The sequence below is a fragment of the Chamaea fasciata genome, unplaced genomic scaffold, assembly GCF_029207755.1.
Source record: "Chamaea fasciata isolate MVZ Bird 193981 ecotype frontalis unplaced genomic scaffold, bChaFas1.0.hap1 SCAF_52, whole genome shotgun sequence".
NCBI classification, from domain to species: domain Eukaryota; kingdom Metazoa; phylum Chordata; class Aves; order Passeriformes; family Sylviidae; genus Chamaea; species Chamaea fasciata.
This window is the reverse complement of record NW_027094137.1, coordinates 799,502-827,345: the sequence shown is the minus strand read 5'-3', so window position 1 is coordinate 827,345 and position 27,844 is coordinate 799,502. Positions and strand designations below refer to the sequence as shown.

The window sequence follows — 27,844 nt, the reverse complement described above, 5'->3', positions numbered from 1 at the left end:
TTAACTCCAGCTATTGAACAGCTGCCATAAAAGAAAGAGTTAAGTAGACAAGGGCACTTGTGTGGAGAAGAGGCAGCTGAAGAAAAGGTAAAAACCAGACAGCTGTGAATGCAGGCACTGAACAGAAAGCAATTATTCTTTTTTAGAAGAATATGGAAACATCAAACTAAACCAGCAGAATGAAGACCAGGATTCCTCGCAATGTGCAATGGGGACACCTTTGGACAATCCTATGTCCCAGGTGCACAGTTAGGGACTCTTCCAGAGCCAAAAGACTAGACTGGAAATCTCCTTAACTGGATTTAGCACATGCCTGCAGCTTCATTGTGTTCAGAGGAATACTCACCATAAAGGTAAAATCCCCAGGAAGCCACACACAGCACACTGTGGAACAAGCAATTTCCTCTTAACCCATTTTAGTTCCTTTGCCAAGACCCAAAAACAGAAGAATGTCAGCAAAGTGGATTTTTCCCCTGATACACCTAATCTTTCTATCAATTAAATGTATTCCCAAATGCTTTAATGGACGGGTTTTAATTATTACTTCTACCACTTAAAAAATAGTCTCAATAATTTCCTTAAAAATCGCTGAAGCAAGGCACCGTTCAAATGAAGGATACAATTAAATGGGGCTATTGATAAAAATTTTCTCCATATTCAGAATTTTCTCTGTGGTTTACATGCATTAGCAAAAGCAGTATCAACTGTTCCCTGCCAGAGTAGTTGAGCATCTTCCTGCTACTAATTCAGCACACATATTTCAGCCATTACCCAGGGAATGCAGTGATTAGGCAGCTTTCCAGTAAACAGTCCTTAAAACAGTTCATAAAAATTCCATTTAGAAAAAGGTTGGTTTCCTGCTCGAGAATTTGATAAGATATTGCAATTACTGCTTAGGGATATGTTTCAAGTCCACCAAGTGAGGTAAATTCCATTTCCACACACGCTATCATAGCGTTTGCAGGTTAAAATGCCATAAAGTAGTTCTTACGTACTCAGAAGATGCAATTAATTTGGGTGCTGCTTTCTTAGAAACACACGCTTAGAAAATCCTAAAAACTTGCAATGAAAAAAGTGAAAATACCTACAAAACAGGCCACAAAAGGCAGATTCTCAAGTAGAAATCTAGTGGCATTGTCTGAATCCCAACTTGCCCAGACCAAAAACTGTTCCTAGTAATGGAGAGAAAACAGCATCACAATCTATATATTCTTTTGACATCCCACCTGAGGTAAGACCCCTAGTTCAAAGGTTCCAGAATAACCAGAAACAGTCAGTTTTACAGGTTACAAGGAAATCAAAGAAATACTCAAATTTTGGCACAGTAATTCCTAAACTTAGAGCATCAGTTTGTTATCCATAAATGGAAAGCATTTAGCTTGTTTTAACAACTTCCTAAAAAAAACAAGATTCAATTGCAACATTTATTATCTAAAAGTGTTCTGGTCAAAATAAAAATGAAACTCAAAATTATGAACCATTTTTATGAAAATAGCTGATACTTATTAAGCAATAAACTCTTGCTCTCTCCTGTTTTTATTTCCTCAAAAAAGCAACATAAACTAAAACAATGTAATCTCATGTGTTCAGGCTCCATATATGTTGTTTTGAGAAAAGGCTTTATAACAGCTTCATTGAGGGCTCTTTAAGAAACTAAATCTTTCTAGTTTAATAGAGTGACAAGGTGTATATGAGGGCATCAAATGAAAAGGAAAATGAGCTGTCACAATAAAGTACTACTGAAAGCCTTAGCACAAACTGCATGACAAGCTAAAAGAAAAAGAATTATTTTGTTCCTTTTGCTTTAACCAAAGTCCTAACACTTTGGACCTGCAAACCGCTGCCATTTTAGAGCCAATCTGTATTTTAAGTGGATGTAACTAGCCCTAGCAAACGTAGCAAAACTTGAAATGTTCTCAAATTGGTCTTAGCATGTGCACTAATCCATCCACACCACATCAGATGTATCTTGTAGTTGATAATATTTTACATGCTTACAATAATTACTGTAATTCAGAACCTTGACACCCATTTTCCTAAGATAAATCAACGTAAGAAAAATTATTCAACCTCCCTTTTCTTCTAAGGGTAAATGCAAAGCAGTTTGAAGCTCACTGTAGGTTGAAATTTTAATCCAAGGGCTGATGGTCTGCAATATGATTACAGTCCTTCCAATGTCAAAAGTTAACAGAGGAGTGGAGTCTATTTCAAATGACTGGCTCTAAACATCTCATAATTACATTAGATAAATTACACTTTACACAAAATTGCAACAAGTTTTTGCCGTATTAGGCACCGGTCTGAAATACTTGGCAGTTTCACAGTGAAACACTATTCCTCTTGATGCATTTGGATGAGGTCCTTACCCTTCTACCATCACAGTCAGGGATCTGCCACTGGCATAAAATTCCAGATGGATAATGCCAGCAATCCTAACTACTTCACAAAACAACAGGTAAGGAGGGAAATAGATTAATATGCTGTTCTTATCCCCTTTCAACTGACAGAAGTTTTGCATGCTTAAAAAAAACAAACCGGTTTTTCCATGACATCATTCGGCTTGAATACTAATGCTTTTCCTTAATGCAACTACATGTACATGGATGTACAACTTGTCTTTTCACAGAAGCAACGCCCAACTTCACATGTTTTTCTTTACTCTGTTTCCCCTGATTATAATTCTAAGATCCTTTCTGATTTTTACGCCATTTCCCTGTCTTAATTCTTCAGTGTTGTTAAATGAAGTGCCCCTCTCCATTCTGTGAAGATAGAGTGATTTACAGCAGCTGAAAATCAGGGGATTGTCCAGTAATTACAGCTTTTCTCAGTAAAGTAGTAGTATTGGATTCATTAACAGTGTTTGGATTCATTAACAATTAAAGTTTATTTCACTGAACAACAAGTACAAAGCTGGGTCAAGCTCCCTTGTTAGGCTTTGACACTTCCTTCAGGAAGACTACAATTCAACCCAGGGTTTCATTTTCTGTTTGGCTGCTTGTAAAATAGAAGGCATCTTGAAAACGATACCTCCATTTAGGGCTCTTACTGTGGACCTTACAGGCACTGTAAATGTGGAGTGGCTTTGTCTTAAACAGCCTAATCCTGCCCATTCCACAGAACAGACATTTGGAGTACAACGACGATGGGAGCATGAAAACGCAGCATTAACAACTTCAGTGCAAAGAGTAAGCGCAATCCAAGTCTTGCTGTTTCCTTGGTAAGACCATAAGAAATGAGGCAGGGAAAGTGAATGTTTTGGGCTTGCAAGCCATTTTCCTTGAGCTGGGACATCTGCTGACTGCAAGGGGTTTCAGTTTGGAACTGAAGGCATGCTTTTTACACCGCTGCCATTAGACAGATTCTATCTGACACCCTACTTCAAAATTAAAACAGCAGGCAAGTGGGTAAATAGGAGCAAAAATTGAAATTTTCAGTACTTGCTCACACCTTATTTTCAGATATTCTCCAAAATAGGGAGCAGCACCAGTGAAAAGCACGTTTGCATCAACAGGGCCTGGATGGACTATCCCAGGTGATACAACCACTAACCCACAGATGACATGAGAGGTTTCACAGCACAGTGTTTAAAATTCAAGCAGCAGAAGCCCTTCCACCAGAATTTCACCCTGCTTTGGGAACAGATCTTCTCTCTGTATCATTAATTTCTTTGTTTTCCAACTGAGTTGCCGTGCAGCAAGTATTGCAGCATCACTAAAGAAACAGAGCTGGAGCACAGAGCAGCTCAGCTGAGTGAACTTGCAGCTCAAACCATCAGAAACACCAAGAACAAAAAAGGCTGGGCCAGCTTTCTCAGCAGCCTGCTTGTGGCACTCAGACCTGAAATTACTCACTGCAAGTGTTCTCTCTAGGGTCTGACAGGACTGACATATATTGGAATATATATAACAAAATGATAAGGCAGCTTCAAAGAGTGACTCACAGAAAACCGGTGCTGGAGCACTCAGAATTCATAAGGGACTTTAACCACAGTCACAACCCTCAGTTGTTTGGTTTGCCTCCTTTATTCCTCTACCCTTGGGCTTTTCTTCCAGCTTTCTACCAACTGTGATATAAAACCATACTAATTAATCCAAATAAACACATGTGCTATGTATTTCTTTCAAGATGGGATAACTACATACTCATCATTCCTGAAAACAAGCCCACAGTAACCAAAACCGGTCAAAGCAGCACTGTTGTTATAAATTATAGCCCACAGCCACGGGTGTTCCTGGATGGAAGAAGAAGAAATATCAACCCAACCTCCTGGTCTGCTATGAGAACACTTGTTATAAATCATGTTTTTCCAGTGTTCTATTTCAACTGCATAGATCAGTATCCAATAGAGAGCTCCTTAAGTCACAGACAAACCCACAAAAACTGCTTAAGACCAACATTCCACAAAAACATGACAAAAAAATTCAAAGCAACCTTAGAGTAGAGAAAATGCGGATTTAATAGGAGCTTAACATTAAGAATCCCATCCTCAAAATAATGCAAATTGATTTTAAAGTGGATTCAGGTTTTTAAATATTAAGAGCATAAAATTGAAGAATTAATTGAATTTACTGTCGGTTCAACATTGCTAATGTAAATGATAGATAACTGTATCGGGTCATTCTTGACTAAATGAAGCGCTATCTACCATTATTACATGACTAAAGGCTTTAAAAAATTCTGTTGTTAAATGCAATCAACTTTAAATTAAACTATGTGCATTCAGTCAGTGTCTTAAGCAATGATGAGGCAGAGATACCTTAAGGTGGTAGTAGGGATTTAGACCTCCACAACTTCCGATGTAAAATTTAAATAGGTTAGAATTTGAAAAAGCAAATTAACCTGTACTGCATTTTGCCCACAAAGCTCTTCCTTCCATTTTGATTTACCACTGGTCTCCACTCATTAGATCAAAGCTCACAAAGTATTTTTGAGACCAACCAGCACTTTCAGCCCAATTGAAAAGTCACTGAAGGCAATGAAAATTACTTCTGTCAGCTTCAGTAAGGCCTTCTACAATCTCAGTACTCAGAAGCTACAAGGAGTAGGACTGAGAGGGTCTGACCAACTTTGCTGAGGATATCACTTGGCAATCAAACATCATTGGAAAATATCAGAGATTACTATTTATATTGCTTCAGCACAGCCACTGCTGTTCTGAGATTACCTGCTGCACAATGGAAAAAGCAAAAAAAAGGATGTGAAAATACATATACCGACACCTGACTTACACACATCAGTATTCACAAATTAAAAGAGCCTGTGATGACTTCTCCAAACTGTCACTGGGGAATGACAAGCAACAGTCATTTCAGCCAAACTGGTACTCACATATCCTCTTGGCTGTGGGAATTCTGGGTCACACCCATTTCTTTTACCATTTTTTCCTGCAATGTAACTGAAAGTGACATTGACATTTGTCCCTTGGAAAAGTTACTGTTATCCTCCTTGTTGACAGGATTATTCTACTGCCTGATGTTTTGTTTATTTTCTAAGCAATTGCCAAGAATACTGTCTGTGCCTGTCATCAGTCTACATGTTGACTGGTATCTACGCATCACACTGGAAGATCAGAATCCTTAAAAGAAACTTTCCTTCTCAACTCTTGAAAAGATATTCCCAACACCGCCAGTAGAATCTGAAGATGCCAGCTATTAGGAGACAGAATTGACCACAATTTACTCAAAGTGCACCATCACAGCTCCTACTAAGAAGATTTTAAGAACTGGAAAGTCCGTTCTTGTGGAAAATCCATGGCGGAAGAAATGTGGCACTCAATATGAGTGATCGGCAAATCTCGTTTATTGATAATTCACAAAATGCTTTTATAGTAACACTAATAAGCTCATGCATATTGCAAAAGTTAAGCTCAGGATTGGTGCCCAGACTAAAAGTCAGCTACGCCTCTTTCTACATTTCTTTGTGGTTACATAGTTTGAGTAAGTTTTTGTTTTACCGTGCTTCTCCCTCATATCTTTCAGCTGCAAGGTCTTGTTATCGTATCCCAGCTGTGCTCAAGGACATGCGAAGCTTGCTGCCTTGCTGGTTCTCATGAGAGTGCCTGTGTGCTCAGCAAAGCTCCCTCATGTCTACGTGACCTTTTGCATCTAGCCAGTTATCAATCACACTCTCCAGACAGAAACTTTCTCCCTCAGAAATGCCCACGATGAAGGAGAAAGGCATGCGTGGCATTGTGTTTGTTTCCAGCTGTCATCGCTGCGTAGCCCTAATCGTGGCATTCAGGTGGCCTGAGATGCTCTGAAGATGGTGTATTTAAATGATTATAATGCAACAACATTGTTTTCAGTCTTATTCTCATAACTGAAGTCTCCTTGATGTGTTACTGCACACTGGCTTACTTGAGACAAGCAACCAGGTTATCTGGGTGGGTTGGTTTTGTTTTTGGTTTGTTTGGTTTGGTTTTTTTTGTCAGAACCTTAAACTGTAGGTCTCTGGCAAGTCTTGTTCTGTTCTGCAAGCAAAACATGTTTTGTGCAAAAAAAAATAGGAGCAGGAGTCTGCCAGCTCCAGCTAGGAAGTAGTGAGCCTGGGTTCAGGGAAGTATTGGATCTCTTGGTTCATTTTAGGAGATAATGTCAAATCATTGTGGGGAAGGGTTAATCTTAAGAGTTACTAAACAAAGCAAGGCCTGACACACTTGCATCTATTACAAACAGGAATGGTGGCACTGAGTTTGGTGGGTCTGTTTATCAGAAGGTTGAGACATCAGTCAATCTTGCATGGACTGCTGGCAGTAACAACACATGTTTTGGTATTGCTGGAAAGTACCAAATGGATGAGAAGACTTCCGTTGTGGTAAGAATTTTGTTACAGAAATGAGTATTTCAAGCTCCCCTAAATACTGAAAATTTGTAATGAAGCAGTTGCTTGAACTAGTTACTGAGGAAGTATGGTAGATTGTGAACTGTGGCTTCTGTTGGGGTTCAAATTTAAATTGGGACCTCACACATCGTACTTGTGAACTTATGGAGGAAAAGAAATCTTAAATATAATTTTGTCCATAGTGAAATAGTCTGACTAGTGTGCTTGGAATAGCATGCTACTGTGCTGAAAAATGTCTTTTAAAAGACAATGAAAGTCTCCTTTTAATTCTTAAATCCATAATGTAAAACCATATTATAATTACAATGGTGGAAGTTTACCTGAGCTTACAGCCTTCTCCTAACAGTAAGTTAACCGTTGAAAGTTAGCTGACGTGTGTGTTTTAATACCAAGAACTGAAGTAGCAAGCATTTATGTTTCAAAACAACAATTAGTTCCAGGACCACTGAACCAAAATTGAAAATGAGAAATACTGTTGTTAAGAGCTCAAAACTTAGTAATGCAAAAAGGGAATTGCATATTCATGTATTTCTTGCTCATTAGAAGAAAAAAGAAAATCACTCCTGAGTGATGTGAACAAGACAGGCTCTGAGGGACTGCAGTAAGTAGCTCTTTAAAAGATATAAAGACATAATAGAGGAGGCAGTGAAAAACAGCATGGCGTTCTGTGAAGGCAGAATTTGCACCATTTGCTTAAGCTGAAAACTCCTGAGAAAAGGAAAAGACTGGAACATGCTTCTAAGAGAGGTTGGTCTCCAAGTAGCTCAAGAGTGTTAATGCATAGGCCACCTTCTCAGGGGACTGGGATACTTCTGTATGAATACTTACACAGTTTATAAATACTGTGATTTTTTTTTTTCCTATAGGCTAAAGTGAACAATGCCAGCCTCATTGGAATTGGTTACACTCATGCCCTTCGACCTGGTACGCAGTTCTCACTGGTGGCAGCAAATGGTGTTAAGTACTACACTATGGTTTAATTCACTGTCATCTTAAGAACAGACTAGATGAACAAAGGAGCTAGAAGTCTACGCAGACTCAGAGAACTAAAGGATGTCTGTGTATGCAAGTTCCTGTGGCAACTAAGCCACATTAGTGAGGTCAAGGACCTGAGGAAGAGCACTGTACTGGGATGTCAGTGTATGATGGTTCTCGTGACTTGCTTTTGTAGGTGTAAAGCTGACCCTCTCAGGCTTGATTGATGTCAAGAATTTCAGTGCTGGAGGTCACAAAATTGGGCTGGGATTTGAGCTGGAAGCCTAACACAGCTTTAAGTAAAACAACTGGTGGTGCTCTGGAAGATGAAGGAAAAGTGTACCCGGTGCATTTCAGCCTTAATATTACTCTGAAATTTGAAGAAGTGTGAACTTTCTACTCTGCCCAAGAATGACTTTAACCCAATGCTGAAGTCCAGAGTGTGCCAGCACAACAAAGGAAGACACTTGAAGGCATGCATGGAAGTTGTGATGTTTGTGCCACATTTCAGTTTCCTGTATTTTAAACCTGTTCCAAAAAAACCAAAAGAAAATCCAACCTCTCCCCATTATTGTATTGCATTTTGCACGTCCTATACTTCACAGCCTTTTATAAAAGGAGGTCTCTGTGTTGTAGTGGAAATTTGGGGTTAGAACAGAATGAAATAAATTGGTCACAGTCAGAACACAAGGTTGGTGTGTGTTGACTCTCACCAAGGTTCCATCCAGCTGGGTTTTTTGGTCTTTTTTTCATCTTTTCATGCAACTTTAAGCATGGTTAATAGATAATCTGAAAATGCTTTGTTACACGATACCTGTACACTGAAGATTTCCTTCTTTGGTTTCTAGGCTAACATTCTTACACCTCTCATGTTCTAGAGACCTGCACAGTGAAAGCAGCTTTTTCCATTATAGTGTTATTGAGCGCATCAAAAAGAGCAAACCAAAAGTTTACATGTTTTAGATAATTTCGTTCCCATACAGGAAACAAGTATTAGGTAAGTACTACCATTACACTTAAAGAAAAAAAGTGTAAATCAGCAAAGTTAAGCAATTAAGTTCACAGTTCATTAGGAAGGTGACATCTACCAGTGACTGGGTATACCTTGTCCATTGTTCATTAGAAAGCCTAAAATGCAGCAAAACAGCCACAGGCGATGCCCAAAGGAAGACGTATCAGGACAGAGATCTGCTGTCTTAAGGCACAATTAAGAACATTCTCCAAGCAGTTAGAACAGGCATTCCCTAATGTATCTTTGTGAAAAAGTGTATGAGAAGTGGATACTAAAAGCTAAGCCATATGTATCACATAAGCAGTTGGTGACAGTAGAAGGCAGCTGATATTCCCTTCTCAGAGGCAGCAGCTTTTCACAGTTGGCTTCCCAAAGCAGCATGGCTTCAGAGGCAACCAGAGTGATTCTACATCTGGGTTTGTTCTGGATTGTTTGTTTCTTCTACCTGAAGCTGCAGCCAGCTCCAGTCTAGAGCCGAAAGAATAAATGAAATTCAACACCAGGCTACAGTTGAGCTTTTTCTAAAATAAAGGTAAAGTGTGTTAAGAGTTATAAAAAATTTACTGGGAACAAGTTGGTCAATTTCATGATGAGCCACGTGACTGCTGTCAAGGAAACAACCTACTTGCACTCTCCAGTATTTTACTCTCTCTTCAATATTCTGCATTGTTAAATTAAGGATCCCTGACACCCGCTCATCCCAAATTTGTGTGCAGTTTTGCAGTAGTTTTGTACAACAGCCAAGTGCTTTGCCCCATCCCTTACTGTTTAGCGCAGCAAGTTCCCAGCATGTGGCTCCCAGTTTTGGCAAGCAGAGTAAGTCAGGCGGCAGATTATGAGGGAACCGGTGCTTCCTATCTCTGTGCATCTCCTACTCTCCCCCTTGTCCACGAGTAAAATGCAGATTTCATTTAGCTGTGTTAGTGGTGGCAAAGTTGCACATTCAGAACTTCAAAGCCAGGCACTTCCTTAGTCCATTTACAGAAGAGTGAATACATTACCAAGAAACTCTGCTCTTGATCCTTCATTGTGTCATGCATCACATTTTCTAGTTGGCTACAAAGTTCCCGAGATTCCAGCAGCAGCTCCTCACTGAAAGGGGCAATTATTACACTATTAATTTCTGTGGCAGTTTAAAGAGATGCTGCCTCTATCATTAAGAAATACTTCTGGCAGATACGCTGCAGAACATTGAAGTTAGTCAGGTCATAGGCTTGTAATTCATACTGCAACTTGAAAAGTTGGTGGCAGCCCCTGATTTACTAAATGGGGGAAAGGAAATGTATTTCAAGACGGAATTGGGCTCTTATTAGGTGGAACCACCGTTGCTAGAGGAAAAGCTGAGAAGCCTATAAACTTAAGGATGGGGCAACAGGCAAAGAAACAAACCAAGGTCTTTCATTCCAAGTGGTAACCCAGTTCATTTAAGCAAGCCGGAACTACGCATGCAGCAGTCTCAATGACACAGCTCAGCTACTGTGACCTTACATGACAATACTTCAACAGTTCTTGCTGGCAGTGTACTTCCAAGTGAGCCCAACCATCTCAGATTAAAGGAAGAAAACCAAAAAACCACTTTTGTTACTGAGGCTGGGGGAAGTGAAGCCATACATGATACCCAATTTTCATATGGAAGATCTGAAAGCCCCAGGAAGTCTTAACTACCAAGTAAACTAAGGCTGCTGACAATGCAAGCTGAACACAAAGTGTAAAATATGAGAAACCCTGTGGGCCATTATTTCACAAAGCAGGAAGCCTAGCTTTGTAGTGGTGGCATTAGCAGCCGAAGAACTCCAGACTTTGCCTCACCTTTTTCTTACAGATTCTGATAAATTGAATGTTCCAGAAGGGACTTGCAGCAGCAGTTGACCTGAGCTACCAAGACGGGATGTGTTCACGCTCTCTGGACTGCCAGTAACAGGACCACGCACTTTACTCTGAAGAAAACACAGAATATTCAGAGTGCAATTGTTCCCACTAGTTTTCAGCAGCCGGGAATATGAGACAACCTGGAACTTGGCTTTCATACTGATTCAAAATAAAGAAAAGAACCATAGGATACACTCAATTTACTATTGTTTCAGTAGCCTGTGCTACAAACCATATTCTCAGGTTAAAGGGGAGTTCTTATTTTACTTACACAAGCAATTTTCAGCAAGTTCCACAGTTCTTTCTGTCGTTTCTCCTGAAGCCTAACAACTGTTTCCTCATCTTCACTCATCAGATTCATCACTTTCTCCACTCTGGGGAACAATTCCAATGCCTTCTGTTTGCAAACTACAGTTTTACTATTAAAAAAATAAAAACTAATCAGATCACACATGGGCCACTGCAGTAGGAGAACAGTTCTGAAGTTAATTATTTTCTGTTAACACTGCAAGATCTCAAGAGCCATATGCAATGAGTTTTAAACCTTCTCTTGCTGGAAGAGAAAATACCTTCTCTCAACTCTGAATAAAATGTACAAAGCTCACCTGAGCTGAGCATAAATAACTCAAACTTTTTTTTCAAAGGTCTGGATTGCCTGTAGAAGCAGTCGTACTATTTCCTGGCTGTCACCGCCTCTCCTCTGATCTGGAATGAGAGCCAATATTACACAGAAAGGTCGGTTTATAGGACAGAGTGAGAAGATTCTTAGCGGCTCATTTCCGCTACTGCTTTAATCCTGAAACAGCCAAAGTTCAGAATATGCAAGTTTGAGTGGGATGAATTACACTGAATTTTAGCCACCTTCTTCAAAATTTAAAGAACTTGAAAAGGAGAGTTGGGACTGGATCAAAGGAACAGTCGTGTCTTTCATCCTTTCTACCCAGAAAGGTTGGTTGTTGCTTGTGGCAACAGCCTGCTCTGAGAAGAGCTCCAGAGGAGTTTCGAGAACAGCTCACAAAGCACCAAGAAAGGAAGGCTGGCCTAGTGTGGAACTGACTCCCTGACTTCCCTCTCGAGAAAAGGCAATCCAGGAGAGCCCATGTGCTGCTAGTGTCTGGGAAGCCCTAGAAGTCAGCTAGTTTTCTCAATGATCGTTACTACACCTCCAAAGTTACACACAAAGCAAGCTGACCTTGAGCTAAAGCGTCTTTTACCTCTTGGCTTCTCTCTGAGTCTTCTGTACAGCTCTCTGGCTTGTTCTTCTCTAGAAGTAAAAAGCAGGAAAGAAAAGGATTTCCAAAGAACCAAAACATGGAACAAATAGTTTGAGAACTCAAATCTTTTCTATACCTGTCTGCCATTTCAGAACAATGACAGATGAGTCAAAAAACATCTTTAGTGTTAAAGTGCTCCCAGTCCCCCACAATTTGGGTGGAAGAAACAGCCCTTTCACTGTCCTCTAGTGAGTAAGCTTAGCCAGAAACACTCCTGCATCTGAAGCTCAAGGTAGTTCAACTCACAAATCCTCCAGTGTTCCTCCTTGTTTACGACCTAGCGGGCTTCTCTGCAGGTCCACGATGTCTGTCTGCAGGGCCATCATCCTCTTCACTACCTGCTCCACATCATCTTCCTGAAAGCAGGGTAGAACATAGGCAACAGAACAGTCTCATACCTAGAGACACTACCACTCACACTCACACTGGTTCTTCCTTTCTCATTCTTATTTCTAAACAAACCAACAAGATGCAAACAGCAGCCTTGGCCAAAGACAAACGAGTCGTTTCAATTCAAGGGAATTCCAAGACGTTTCTGGGGCTTCGCCAAGATCTCCCGTTTCCCCCTAAGCCTTACAACAGAATGAGCTTCATGTAGTACTAATAATGGACAAAAATTGTGCCACACAAACCAAGGCAATGTGAAATCTGACATCAGTGCAGATACAAGGGGCTTCTATTTAAGGCAGGGACAATGAAGCTAAAGGGGGAGGAGGGGAGAGATAACAAAAACAAACCTCTTTATGATTAGCAGTTAGATTTAAAAACATACCCGCCCACAAAGTTCCACAGCTTGCTCCATCTCTTTCCAGGCAAACAGCAGCTTCTCAGAAGCTAGAGGAATCAAAGAAGAGTGACTGGCTTTCTCAGGTTCACAGAGAAGGAGGCAGGTGTTTTTGTGAGGAGAAGAGTCATGAAAAGACCCGTTTGCCAGATGCTATACTCACTAACTCCAAACTCAATCTGCTCTTTATACTTTTCCAGGTCAATTTGGATGCTTGTTTTAAAGAAGTCCAGCTTTGCTTCCAGCTGCTGAGAAAGGGAGGCCATAGAATTCTTCATCTTCCAGAGGGCACTATTGTAACGCAACAGATTCATCCTGCAAGGACAAGAAGGTCCTATTAGCCTCTGAAAGTAGAAATCCACCAGGCTTTCATTTACATCCAAAACAGATACTTGAGACAGCGGTGAGGACAAATGCAGTTGTGCCAAAGGGCTAACTCTCCACTTTTCATGAATTGCATACAGCTCCAATCACGGGCTTCCCCATTCCAACAGGGTCCCATTTCTGTCTTCCCTTCCACCAGCGCACAAAGACAGAGATAAGTATTGTGGAGAAACGGCCACCGTACATGGCTGCTCGCTGCCCCTGCTGAAGCCGATTACAGTCCTCTTTCAGCATCCGCATCGTCTGCCAGATCTGACCCCACACTTTCCGCAACTGGAAAAAGTGGAGATTCTTCTTTTGATCCTGAACTGAAAACAGAGGAGGTGGGAGAAAGGGAAATGTACATATCAGCGTGAAGCAGGAATACTGTGTTATCACAAACCAGACCAAAACATTGCTCCTTTGAGGGGCATGTTACTGCCTGCAAAGCCTAGAGCTGGATAACCCCTGTGCAGCTCCCCTAGCATGTCAAAATCAAACCCCTCCCTTTTTTAGTTATTCTGATAAACTGAATGAATGACAGTCCATTTTACTGTTTCTTCAGTCCCAATACGCAAAAGCTCCCTCTACTCTTTGTGCACGATACAGACCACAAAACACAGACGCCCCTCTCAACACTGACCCCGCCCCGCCCTTCATATTCATGCCAGAGGAGTCCTTACGGATGCAGCCAACATTTTCTGGATGAGGACGCAAGGCCACCTGAGCCTCAGGAAACTTTCTTGTTATCAAAGAGGAAGAGAAGGTCTGTGTCTGCTGCTGCAGTATTATTCACCTGCAGAAGACAAAAGACCCAACCAGGTTTTCTTGGGAAGAGCAAGCCTTGGCAACACCACAAACAGCAGGGTCCTCCTCAACCAAACACAGAGCACCAAAGGCAACAGGCTGCCTACGCTACAGTGGCTGTTAGGTCTGTGAGGTTACCATGACAAAAGCATGCCACAACAGCAGGGAGTGCTGTGATCCCAAAGCAAGTGCAGTGACTTCTGATTCACTCAAACTTAAGAAAGGGAATACCGAGACTCACTTTGCCATCAGCTGTATGTTTAGTGACCAACTTCTGAGAAAACAATTCAAGTCCTGCTTCCTGCACTAGTTCCTGGTCCTGTTCTGGAATTCCTGTATCTGACTGAATCCTGGCCTTCACACTCTGCAGAGTCTCTTCCTCCGTCACAGGGTAGGTGTGCACAGTTCCCGTAACCATGTTCAAAACGTGAAGCAACTACCAGAAGAGTAGCATGGCATGAGAAAGGCTGAAGATACATTGGCCATCTTAGAGCAGAGATTGAGGGACCGAAAAAATGACCACCAAGAAACTGTTCAAAGCACTTGGCAGAATCAAGAAGTCACTTTACAGCTACTTCCTAACATTATGGCAAAGTTCTTGTCCTCCATCAAGTGGAAGAGAGGCCACATGGCAGTTAAATACCTGTAGAATCCTCTCTCAGAATATGGAACCAAGCATGCACAGAAGCTCTTCACTACTCCCAACAAGCTCAGGGAGTATTTGTCCTCAAAGAAGCAAGAGGAAAGCACCTGTCACTAACGGTCAGGAGACAGTTCTATGAGTTTCTGCCTCACTCTTCCTCCTAAGTCTAGGATTCAGAGGCTCAGGAAACTGCTCTCTGGAAAACTTTTTAGGCTAATACAGACATATTGCTTACCTTCAAGTTCAAAATGTCATCCAATGCTTTGAAACACCCATTGGGTCCATAGGTAGGATCTGTACCTCTCTGACGTGGGTGCCACATTAACATGAGTTGCGGCCATTTCTCCAGCCTCCCAGACAAAACACTGAGCAACAAAAACCAGGAGATCAGAAAAGGGAAAAAGTGCATTTGCAGTAACGATACGGCCTGTTCTGTGTGGGAGGACTGACAAAACTGCCCCCCTCCTTCTCCCTCCAGCACTCCACCTCTCCCCATCACAAACGCAGCGTTTAGAAGGCAGAAACCAAGACTACACAAATTTGACAAGCGACAGTAGTACTGCCTGTGTCACGCACTCAGTGTATTCACAGATTAATACAGTAAGGCATACAACACAAACTTGGTCCTTTTGCAGAAGAATCAGTTTATCTCAGCACAGCAATTTCTAGTACTCACCTGTTTAGATTGTTGGGACAGGGCAAACTGCTAGAAAACTTGACTTCTCCGGATAAGTCTTCTGAAACAACAATATCCAGCTCACTCTTCTGACGCACTTTTGCATGCCTAATGTGAGCGAGTACAATGGTGAAAAAATTGCCCGCCTTTCCCAGCCTGCATGCTAGTAGGCTCTTGAAAGCTACTCTTGACATATAATACAGATGCCACTTTGGTTTCTGTTACCTGCCCTGCGGGAGTCAGCCCTTATCCCATAGAGCAAGTCTCAGGAATGCTGAACTTGCTCGGGTGAGTCCAGCCCCTGTGAAAGGGGTCACTTTCCAAAAGGGCAAGAAACATAGGGATATTATCCTCAGAATCAAGGGACCACACTTCTGCTTCCTGTAAACAGGAAAGTCACATCATGCCCACTTACCACCCAGCCACGGTTCACTCACCATTGCACTGGCTGCCAGTTGGGTAGGAATGGTCGGAAGCCTGCAATGCACTCAAAGGCAAGCGTGCCAAAGCTCCAGGAATCCACTGTCACCCTATACTTCTGCTGTTCCAGCAGCTCTGGAGCCTGATACAGTTTACACGCATGAGACAAAGCCAGATGGCTTTGGCCAGAAAGCTCTTAGCTTTCTCTGTCCCTTAACATCTCATTAACATTTGTACAAATAATTAAAGACATTACTGAACGCTGCCTCTCACGGGCTTTAAGACCCTCCTGGAGTGAGTAGCATAGGTTACTGGCACTCCTGCTTATTTATAACAGATGCAGGTAGCACAAAACCCAGTCTCAGCAAAACCCAGTGTCAGCAAAAAAGCAGTCACCTTTGCTAGCTTCAGCACCACAAACGCACCCCATACCGTGCAAGTACCTAATCCCAGCCCAAAGCTTGGTAACAGTTAATTCTATCCCACTAGAAAGCAGTAGCTGCTCTTCTAGCTGAATTCCTTTCTTACCAAGTACTGCAGAGTCCCAACAAAGGATGTGCACAGGCTCCCCTGATCCAACTCCTTAGCATAACCAAGGTCAATGATTTTGTGTATTAACTGAAACACACAACAGAGAATAAGAATGCCAGACTGAAGTCCTGTTAAAAGCACATCATACAGCAGAAAGAAAAGGTCTGGCTCTTCAAAGCTATGCAGGAAAGGTGCCAGTGAAGAGATAGAAGCAGAAATGGGAGGCTACTGTAGATTTCTAAAACCACAATAAATTTGAAGGTGTTGGAGCACACTTAGCAGTTACGCCTCTAGCTCCTTCCGATCTTTGGTCAATCAGGACAGTCTGCTTCTTTCCTTAATGGTTGAAAGTCAAAATGTCAGGTGTTAACAGACGTCTAAAACAATGTCTCACCTCAGCTGCACACAGAATACTATGTGACAGTGACCTGAGACAGGTGTTATCCTGGGCTGAGTGCTCTTGCAGAGGGACCATGTAACTGCATGAAGCACATGCAGGTTCCTTGTAAGTTTACTTGTCTGTGCAGGTAGAGACGTCTGCTTCCTGCTTACCCTTTGCTCTCCTTGCTGCAGCACAATGTTCTCTGGCTTCAAGTCTCTATGGATGACCCTGTTCTCATGAAGGTATTTGAGAGCAGAAGCTGAGACAGAAAAAGCCAGTTGTTAGAGCTAAATAACAGTACCTAGCATGAGCTCAGTAAGGATTCATCTATTCTATCTAGTAATAAGCATGGCTTTCACATCAGACCTTGTACAATCAAACATACAACGAAATGCTGAGTGTCAGGGGTAAAGTCAGCACCATAGAACTCTGGACACAAATTGAGTTCTCTCTCTGGATGTTCCCTCACATCCTTCCTGTAAACTGTAGTAATGCTGGCTAGCTTCCAGTAGGCAAGAACTTCCCCAGACTCCCAACACTTTTGGGAGATGATCAAGATCATAAAAGGTCAGTCTGAAATGAAGTCACTAAGGTCACTACTGTATATCCGGAGAGTGGATTCAGGACTAAAAGGGTTTCCATAGTTCAGACAACTGAAGGTACTGCCACCACTTACCAATGTCAGATAACAAGATAAGAATAGCTTCTTCCCGCAAGCCACAGCAATTCTCCAGCTGGTTCAGGTACTGCAAGTAAGGAACACAGAATGTAATCTTTCCCTTCTCTATCCCGAGTGAACTCCAGAGTTCCACAAATTCTCAGGGATGCAAGAAGTTTCAGCAACAGTAATTAAATTCTCCAGAAGCACAAAACTCTATGGACTGTGACCTGCGGTAGCAGCAATTACAGCTTTGTGCCTTGGTTTAATTGCATGGGAAAGAAGATGAAAGAAGTCACTGTCATCCCGTTTTCATCCTCCTATTTGTTCCATCCCTCTTTGCCTGACACTATCAACTCCAATCTGAGGCCTAAGGTCTGTGTTTTAGCTATGGGCAGATTATAGCAAAGGTCAGAAAAGCCTTAGGATTAGAACTACCATGTGTTATCTCTTCCTATGACAGACAAGAGTTCATCACTTTCAGGAAGGGTACAGCCTACAGATGCACCTACCCCACAATGGTCTTGGCCATACTAAAATACTGTTGCACGTCCCCTACACTTGCCCTCATTCTCTAGGTGAAAACTCCTCACAGTGTCACTTGCACCTAAAAAAATACAAAGCACTTAAGTCTTCAAAAGCTGAACATAATACCAAGGACCAAGCCACCAACACTTGTTGATGCCATGACTAGAAATAGGAAACATCAGGGTATGAAAGCAAAGGTTTGAAGGGAAAACTTCAGTAGAAAACCTAGGACCAGATCAGAAGGTGATCCATTCCTAGGTTACCATCCTAGGGACCCCACCTTGCGGAGGTCTCCACCTTGGCAGTACTCCATGGCCAACAATGGCAAGTCATTTGGTGCGAGCTTCTGCATCCCTTCAGGGACATCGCGGGCAGCCACCACATTGGGATGGTTCAGTCTGTAGAACAAAAACTAGGCAAGTATACATGATGTTCTGAAACTGCTATACACTTTCATGTGCTCGTGGTCACCACGCAAAGCCCAACATGGTCACAAATGCTTTGAGAAATTGAGTTAGTGAATTCTAAAGGTTTCCATCTTTCACGGATCTAGACTCATTTTAACTCCTGGCACTTCATACGGAAGACAGTGTGTTTCTTCAACATGTATGCATTACAGATCTGTCTAGAAGGTACAGCAATGAGCCCTGCACAGGAGTGCAAGGGAGTCTGTTGCTACCGTCCAGAAAAGACCCAAACTGCAATGAGACTGCTGCAGCCGAAAATGTTAATCCAACACCCCAAGGGACTGCCGCAGCACAGACGTTAAGTCAGGCAAAGCGGCGGCTCTAGGTAGCAGCGTTGTTGTAGCGCTGAGGGCACGGCAGACGAGCCGAAGACGGCAGTGTGAGACCCAAGAGGAATAGGAATAGGAATAGAAAATAGAAACTTTTAGAGCCCCAAAATCCCCCACAATTCACCCAAAATGCCCCAAAAATGACCCCAAAAAATTCGCACTAAAAATCGAGATTTCAGAGCCCCAAAATCCCAAAAAATGACCCCAAAATCCCGACTGAAAAGTGAGATTTTTTTAAGCCCCAAAATCCCTCAAAATCACCCCAAAATTCCCACCCAAAATTCCCACTAAAATTGAGATTTTTTAGAGCCCAAAAATCCCCAAAAATCACCCCAAAATTTCCTGCTGAAAGTGGGAATTTTTAAAGCCCCAAAATCCCCAAAATTCCCCCCAAAATTCCCACCTAAAATCCCTCAAAAAACCCCAAAATTCCCACTAAAAATTGGGATTTTTAGAGCCCCCAAAATCCCAAAAATTCACCCAAAAATTGGAATTTTTAAAGTCCCAAAATCCCCTAAATTCACCCCAAAATTTCCACCCAAAATCCCCTAAATTCACCCCAAAATTCCCACTAAAAATTGGAACTTTTAGAGCCCCAAAATCCCCCAAAATTCACCCAAAATGCCCCAAAAATGACCCCAAAAATTCCCATTAAAAATCGGGATTTCAGAGCCCTAAAATCCCAAAAATTGACCTAAAAATTCGCCCCAAAAATCAGGATTTCAGAGCCCCAAAATCCCCAAAAATGACCCCAAAGTTCTGATTGAAAAATGGGATTTTTGAAGCCCCAAAATTACCCAAATTCACCCCAAAATTCCCACCCAAAATCCCGCAAAATTCTCACTAAAATTGAGATTTTTGGAGGCCCCAAATCCCCAAAAATGACCCCAAAATTCCCACTAAAAATTGGAATTTTTAGGAGCCCCAAAATCCCCAAAATTCACCCAAATATTGGAATTTTTGAAGTCCCAAAACCCCCAAAATTCACCCCAAAATTCCCACTAAAAATTTGGATTTTTAAAGCCCCCAAGTCCCCCAAATTCACCCAAAATTCCGACTGAAAATTGGGATTTTTGATGCCCCAAAATCCCCAAAATTCTCCCCAAAAATCCCAAAAAAACCCCAAACCCCCTCCCAGTACAAACCAGTACAAACCAGTAAAGAAAAACCCCAAACCAGTATAAACCAGTACAAACCAGTCACCTCAAATCCCTTCCCAGTTCATCCCACTTCATCCCAGTGACCCCTAAACCCTGTCCCAGTACAAACCAGTAAGGAAAACCCCCAAACCAGTACAAACCAGTATAACCCAGTACAAACCAGTAGAAACCAGTATAAACCAGTAACTCCCAGTATCCCCCAGCGCCGGGCCCTGGCCCTGAGCCGCTCCCTGGAGGCCACCGAGCATCGAGAGATCCCAGTTCAAACCAGTACGGACAGGTGAGGGCACTGGGACGGGGACTGGGGGTCACTGGTTTATACTGGGATGGACTGGGACTGGGTTTGGGGTCACTGGTTTATACTGGGATGGACTGGGAGTGGGTTTGGGGTCACTGGTTTATACTGGGATGGACTGGGAGTGGGTTTGGGGTCACTGGTTTATACTGGGATGGACTGGGAGTGGGTTTGGGGGTTACTGGTTTATTCTGGTTTAAACTGGTTTTGGGGTTTCTGGGCGTGGTGTAACCTTTGCCCCTCCCCCCACAGGTGAACCGACCACGCCCTTTGTCAGGCCACGCCCCCTTCCCTTATATGGAGCGACAAGGGCGGGACAAACTGGGCGGGGCCTGGGGGTTACTGGGTTGTACTGGGAGGGAGTGGGAGGGGCCAACGCGGCTCTGACCCTGCCCACCGCGCCGAGATGCAAATTTATGTAAATGAGAGCACAAATAAACGCGAATGACATCACTTACCACAGGGACTGGGAGTTGCTGGTTTGTACTGGGAGGGGCCTGGGCGTGGCTCTGACCCCACCCACCTCACTGATGCGCCAGCCTTATGTAAATTTATGCAAATGAGAGGCGAAATAAATGCGGGTGACATCAATTGTACACCGAGGAGCAAAGCGGCGCCGGGGGAATGATGGGATAAACTGAGGCACAGAGCGGTGCAGGGCATGACGGGATACACCGAGGCGCAAAGTGGCACTGCAGGGAATGACGGGATACACCGAGGCACAGAGTGCCGCAGGGCATGACGGGATACACCGAGGCGCAAAGCGGCGCGGGGCATGACGGGATACACCGAGGCGCAAAGTGGCACCGCAGGGCATGACGGGATACACCGAGGTGCAAAGCGGCACCGCGGGGCATGACAGGATACACCGAGGCGCAAAGCGGCACCGCGGGGCATGACGGGATACACCGAGGCGCAAAGTGGCACTACAGGGAATGACGGGATACACCGAGGCGCAAAGCGGCACCGCGGGGCATGACGGGATACACCGAGGCGCAAAACGCCGCCGCAGGGCATGACGGGATACACCGAGGTGTAATTCGGCGCGGGGCATGACGGGATACACCGAGGCGCAAAGTGGCACCGCAGGGCATGACGGGATACACCGAGGCGCAAAGCGGCGCGGGGCATGACGGGATACACCGAGGCGCAAAGCGGCACCGCGGGGCACGATGGGATACACCGAGGCGCAAAGTGGCGCCGCAGGGCATGACGGGATACACCGAGGCGCAACGCAGCACGGGGCACGACGGGATACACCGAGGCGCAACGCAGCACGGGGCACGACGGGATACACCGAGGCGCAAAGGGGCACCACGGGGAATGACGGGATACACCGAGGTGCAAAGCGGCGTGGGGCATGACGGAATACACCGAGGCCCCAAATGACCCCAAAATTGTCCCGAATTTCCCCCCCAAAAAATCCGCCCCAAATTTCCCCAAAAATTCCCAAAATTCCCCTCAAATTTCCCCAAAATGTAAAAAAATTCCCAAAATTTCCTCAAAAGTCACAAAATATTCCCAAAATTTCTTCAAAAATCCCCCAAAATTCTTCAAAATTCCACAATTATCTCCCCCAAAATTGTCCCCAAATCCCCCCAAAATCGACCAAAATTCTCCCGAAATTCCCCCCAAAAACAGCCCACAAAAATTCCCAAAATTTCCTCAAAAATTCCCCAAATTTTACCAAAATCCAAAAAAAATTCCCAAAATTTTGTCAAAAATCCCCCCAAATTCCCCAAAATTATCAAAATTTTTTTCAAAAATCCTCCAAATTCTCCCAAATTTCACCAAAATCTAAAAAAAATCCCAAAATTTCTGCAAAAATCCCCCCAAATTCCCAAAATTTCCCTCCCAAATCACCCAAAATTTCCCCCGATATGACCCAAAATGGTCCAAAAATTCCCAGGATTTCACCATTCCTTCTTTGAATTCCTCCGAATCCCCCGGATTTCCCCCTAAAATTCCCAAATTTTCCCAAAATTCCCCCAAATAACCCCGAAATTTCCAGAAAAAAAAACCAAATTTCCCCCCAAAAGTCCCAAATTTTTTCCCAAATTCCTCCCAAAATCCCCCAAAATTTCCCCCCAAATCCCCTGAATTTTCCCAAAATCCCCAAAATTCCCCCAATTTTTTCCAAATTACCCAAATTTTCCCCCAAATTCTCCCAAATTTCCCAAAAAATTCCCCCAAATTTGCCCCAAAATGACCCCAAATCATCAAAATTCTCCCAAAATTCCTTCAAAACTCTCCAAAATTCCCCCAAATTTTCCCAAAATCCGCCAAATTCTCTCCCTGCAGAGCGCCCACTGGTGGCCCTCGAGGTTGGAAAGTTTTGGGGGAAAAAACCCGAAATTTGGGGTGAAAATTCGAGAATTTGGGGGAAATTTGGGATTTTTGGGGTCGTTTTTAGGGGAATTCTGGGGGGAAAATGGAGGATTTGGAAAATCTGGGAGAATTTTGGGGAAATTTTGGGAGATTTGGGGTGAAAATTGGGAATTTGGGGATTTTGGGGGGAATTTTTAGGTGATTTTGGGGGAAAATCGGGAAAATTTTGGGATTTTTTTGATGGTTTGGGGTCATTTTTAAGGGGATTTTTGGGGAAAATTTGGGGGAAAGCCCCCAAAATTTGGGAAAATTGGGAAAAAAAATGGGAACATTTGGGGGGATTTGAAAGATTTGGGAATTTTTGTGGAAAATTTTGGGGAATTTTGGGGGAATTTTTTGAGGATTCTGTGGGAAACTTTCGGAATATTATAAAAAATTGGGAAAAATTGATAAAAATGGGGAAAAATTGGGAAAAAATTGGGAAAAATGGGGAAAAATTGGGAAAAAATTGGGAAAAATGGGGAAAAATTGGGAAAAAAATGGGAAAAATGGGGGAAAATTTTGGGAATTTTTTCGAGGAAAAAAATTGGAATTTTTTGGGGGGGAAATTTGGAGTTTTTGGGAAATTTGGGGATTTTTGTGGGAATTTTGAGGGATCCCCGCTCTGCCCCATAGATCCCGAATCCCAAACCCCGCCCCACAGATCCCATCCCCGCCCCACAGATGGCTCCTGCCCCACAGATTGTCCCGCCCCCGTCTCTGCCCCACAGGAGCCGCTGGAGCCGCCCCACAGGATCCGGCGCCCCCCGAGTGACCTCCTGAGCAACCCCTGCCACGGTGAGCCCCACGGCTGAGCCCTGACCCACAAAACTGTGACCCACGGCTGAGCCCTGACCCACAGAGCCCTGACCCACAGAGCCCTGACCCACGGATCTGTGACCCACGGCTGAGCCCTGACCCACAGATCCCTGCCCCACAGATCCCTGCCTTGCCAGGGGCCGGGGCTCAGGCCTTGGCCTTTTGGATTCATGGAACACATCCAGGTTTGCTCAGCACCAGGGACACCTTTGCCTTGTCTGTCCCCACCTGTCATCAGTGCCTGCAGTGATGGAACCTGGGGACACTTTCTCCATTGGGTCTCTCTGTGTGTCCCATTAAAACTGCAAAAAACTTCAGTGTTTTAATTTACCTTTGAGCTCTTGAGAAGTTTTTGGAACACTCTTTCAGGGACAGAGTTGAATGGAAACACCAAATCCACGGGAGGGTCATTCAAGTCCTTGTGCTGTTTCTGTGCTGCTGAGCTGGGCCGGGCTCCTGGCACAGAGGCAGCTCCTGGCAACAAAGGAAACTTTTAGAAAGACATTTCTCCTGAGGAGAAATCCTCCTTCAGATGGGTCACCTGTATTATTTGAAATCTAGACTCAGAGTGAAAGTTTACAGTGGCATAACAACCTTTTCTGTTCCTTTCTCATTAATTGTTAACCCTCTCCTTTTTGTTTGTTTTGGTTCATTTTGCTTTTAACAGTAGAGAACATCATTCTTACATGGAATATTAGGTTTTGCACTTAGGCTAATTGATATCTACGCCTATAGAACCCATACCTATGGAATATTAAGTTTTAAATACAATACGTATGTTTCATGAGCAAAAAACCACGTTGAAATAAAAAAGTGTCCCCCAGCCCCTCCAGGATCCCTAACTGTTCCCTCAGCGCCCATTCGCCCGCCCCCAAAGCGTCCCCGGATCCCTTGAACGCTCCGACCCCACAGATTCCCCTTAGAGCGACTTCAGGGATTCATCTCCAATCATCCCCCCTGGCCTCGGAGCCCCTCGGAACACGGTTCTGCGCCTAAAAACTCCTGCCCCGCCCGGGGCCCTAGAGAGCTCGGTGACAGCTCCCCAAGCTCCCCGCAAGTGCTCCCGAGCCGTACACGTTCCCCCCGAGGACCTCAAACCGCGGCTCGGACACAAAAGTGTCCCCAAAGCGCCTTCCCGGAGCCCCAGACGCCCCGTTCGAGCCACTTCCGGGACTACAGCTCCCAGCATGCTCCGCGGCGCACTCGGAGCGCTACTCCAGCCGTGACTCCATCTCCCATCATGCCCCGCGCCCCGCCGACAGCCATTGGAGCTGCGCCTCGACCTCCCGTGATGCTCCGCGGCGCCGTTCAACCCTGTTCTACCCGCGCCTACAACTCCCATCATCCCCCGCGCCCCAGAGAGTCCCCTCAGAGCCCCCCAGGTGCCCGCCCGGACCCCGAAGGGCCCCGGATTCCCCTCCCTGACCTCCAAGTGCCCCCCTGGACCCCGAATTGTCCGACAGAATCCCTAAGTGCCCCTCCAAGTGTCCACCCGCTTCCCAAATGTGTCCTCCAGACCCTCAAGTTCTCTCCAAATTCCCTGCCCCAAATGTGCCCCAGAAATGTCTCCAGGAACCCCAAAGTTGCCCCTTTTACCCTGTCGGAGAAAATGCTAAAGAAGATGACAAAAGGACTAAAAATAGAGCAAATCAGCATGAAGAAGAAGAAATCAATAGCCAGTAGTGGTCAATCAATTCATGAAGGGAAGTGTGTTACTTAGAACCAATGACCAATAACTTTTTTCGTGGCAAAAAATATATTGATTTTTTAATGTCAATATAAAAATTAGGTAATAAAATATAGAAAAATGTTATTATAAAACTGAAAAATAAATTTCTAATTTTATTATTTACATAAGTTTGTTTTTATTAAAAAATGCAGAATTTTCTTTGATGTTTTGGGAGCGCAGTCCAAGGTGGGTGATGTCACACGTGGTGAGGTTGGGTGAGAAGCAGGTTGTCCAAACAGGGTCAGCCTGCAAGGGGCTCATTCTTCGCTGTGCTCAGAACTCCTAAGGAGACATTCAGCACCAAGATCACCTAAAGAACGCTTCAGTCAACTCTTCAATGAAATGAAAAATAAAAAAAATACTCCTGCAATTAAAAAACCAAAAATCACGAGGTGCGCTTTGATATCTTCCTCCTTAAGAGAATTCCGAACTGATTCCAAGCAGCTGCACAAGCCATGGAGACTTGAAGACAACTGAAGGAAGACCAAGAGCTCCGCAGGGATTTCGGTGGTTTTTTATCCGGTGGATTTGGGGCTGAGTCCAGGAGCCCCGAGGAACAGACCCCTGAGGAACACCACTGGTGACCGGCTGCCAGCTGGATGCGGCGCCATTCCCCACCACCCTCTGCCTTTGCCTCCCCAGCAAAGAGTGCTCCTGTCCAAGCCGTGGGCCGCCAGCTTTTCCAGGAGTGTGCTGTGGGAGACAGTGTCAAAGGCCTTGCTGAAGTCCAAACAGACAACATCCAAAGCCTCTCCCACATCCACCACGCAGGTCACCTGTTCATAGAAGAGGCAGGTTGGTCAAACAACACCTGCCCCTCCTAAACCCGTGCTGGCTGGCTCTGATCCCCGGGCCGTCCTGTAGGTGCTGCATGATGACACTCAATATAAACTGCTCCGTGACCTTACCGGGTACTGAGGTCAGGCTAACTGGCCTCTAATTACCAGTTCCTCCTTCCCACCCTTTGTGTGAATGGCTGTCACATTGGCCAGTTTCCGGTCCTCCGGAACCTCACCAGTGAGCCAGGACTGTTGGTAAATGATGGAGAGCGGCTTCACAAGCTCATCTGCCAGCTCCCTCATCACCCTGTGGTGGATCCCACTTGGGCCCACAGATCTATGAACATCCATTTGGCTCAGCAGTTCTCTGGCTGCCTCCTCCTGGATAACAGGGGCACCATTCTATTCCCTGACACCATCTACCAGCCCAGGAGGGCAGCTGTCCTGAGGACAAGCCATATTCCCACTAAAGACTGAGGCAAAGAAGGCGTTAAGCACTTCTGCCATCTCCTCATCTGCAGTTCCTAAGTTCCCTCCCACATCCAGCAGAGAACAAAGGTCGGTTTTCAGCCTTCCTTTTGCCGTTAATATATTTGTAAAACCATTTTTTGTTTTCCTTCACAAACTTGCTGCCGTTGGTAGGACATTTAGTGACAGAAGCTGCAGCTCGTTCTCCAGGAAGGGTTCTTGGAAAGAGCAGACAGGACTGTGGAGAAGATTCTGGGAAAGCTGAAACAGCTTTTAAAAAATGAAACAAAAATGGAAAGAACCAATCCAAGATGGTTTTCTCTATTTATTTCTATGCTCCCCTTTTCCATTTTGCACTACTTCTCCATCTCATTAACTACAAATGGATCTCACCTCTAAGATCCATGACTTGGCAAGTTTTAGACACTTTAAAATACCATGAGCTACACACAATTTGCCTACCCCCGTTTTTCTTGGAAAGCAATGCTGGAGACGCAAGTGCAGTGCTTGGGCCAGGTACGAATTCTGCATTCAAGGAATGTTCTCTGACAGTGTGTGACCCTCAGCAGGGACAATGCACAGCAGCAGCCAAGGGGATTGCTCTGCCACAGTGCAGGAGTCAAGGCTCTGGGTCTTGGCTCAACGGGGCAAAGTTCCCGTGTTTGGAAGGCTCAGGGGCTGCCCCCGGGGCGCGCGGGGCTCGGCGTGGCGCTGAGCAGGCAACGGACAAACGGACCCGGGGAAAAACGGCCCCGGGGCTTCAGTTGCAGCGGCAGCACCGGCAGCAGCAGCAGCAGCAGCAGCAGCAGCAGCAAAAAAAAAAGCTCCTCTTGCGACTCCCTCCTGCTTCTCCTCTCCCTCTCCTGCAGTCCCACACCCGCTCCCAGTCTCCCTGTCCCGGTGTCCCCCTCCTCTCCCAGTGTCCCTCTCCCCTGCAGGGCCGGGCCATGCCCCCGGCCCGCCCCCGGCCCCGGGCGGGGCTGCCCCGTCCCCGGCCCCGGGCCTCCCACCGCGCTCTCGCCTCCGCCCGCCTCTGGCTGTCCTGGCGATGGCGGTGCTGGGCGGGGATCGGTGCCTGGGCCAGGGACAGTATCGCCGCGCTTTGCCTCCGCCTGTTCCGAGACCGGCCCCGGCCCCTCCCGGGCCCCGCGGACACACGCGGCGCGGCCGCTCCCGCCGCCTGCGCTGCGCCTTCCCCGGCCCGAGCTCCGCCGCTGGCCAGCGCGGCCGCCGGCCCCGAGCCGCCAGTGTCGCCTTCCCAGGAGCGAACGCCTGGGGATGCCCGGCCTGGGGTGGTTGAGGGGCGCTCAGGGGCCGTTCCTGGCCCCAGGCCGAGCGCTGACAGCCGCGTCTCTCCGGCAGGGAAGGCGCAGCGGGGCCTCCAGGAGCTGTACCGGCTGGGTTCGCTGCTGGGGCGCGGCGGCTTCGGAACTGTCTTCGCGGCGACGCGGCTTTCGGATGGCGCCCCGGTGAGCGGCGGGCGCAGGAGGAGGGGGTGCAGGAGGAGGAGGAGAAGGGCGGAGGAGGAGGAAGAGGATGGGGCTGGGCAGGGCGGGCGGTGAGCTCAGCCCGCTGCTCCCATTGCCTTGCAGGTGGCCATCAAAAGGGTGCCACGGAACCGCGTCCGGCACTGGGGAGAGCTGGTGAGTGAGCGGGGGCCAGCGGGAGA

The 27,844-nt window shown here is 45.2% G+C and overlaps 1 long non-coding RNA gene and 1 pseudogene across 1 annotated transcript; one reads left to right on the top strand and one right to left on the bottom strand.

Moving 5' to 3' along the window:
* Nucleotides 1-6,763: 6,763 nt before the first annotated feature.
* On the top strand, nt 6,764-8,030 carry LOC136304140 (uncharacterized). The gene is made up of 3 exons (XR_010724396.1): nt 6,764-6,813; nt 7,707-7,764; nt 8,012-8,030. It is a non-coding gene; the product is annotated as an uncharacterized lncRNA (long non-coding RNA).
* A 1,069-nt stretch (nt 8,031-9,099) lies between these two features.
* On the bottom strand, nt 9,100-24,060 carry LOC136304135 (inhibitor of nuclear factor kappa-B kinase subunit beta-like; annotated as a pseudogene).
* Between the last annotated feature and the right edge of the window lie 3,784 nt (nt 24,061-27,844).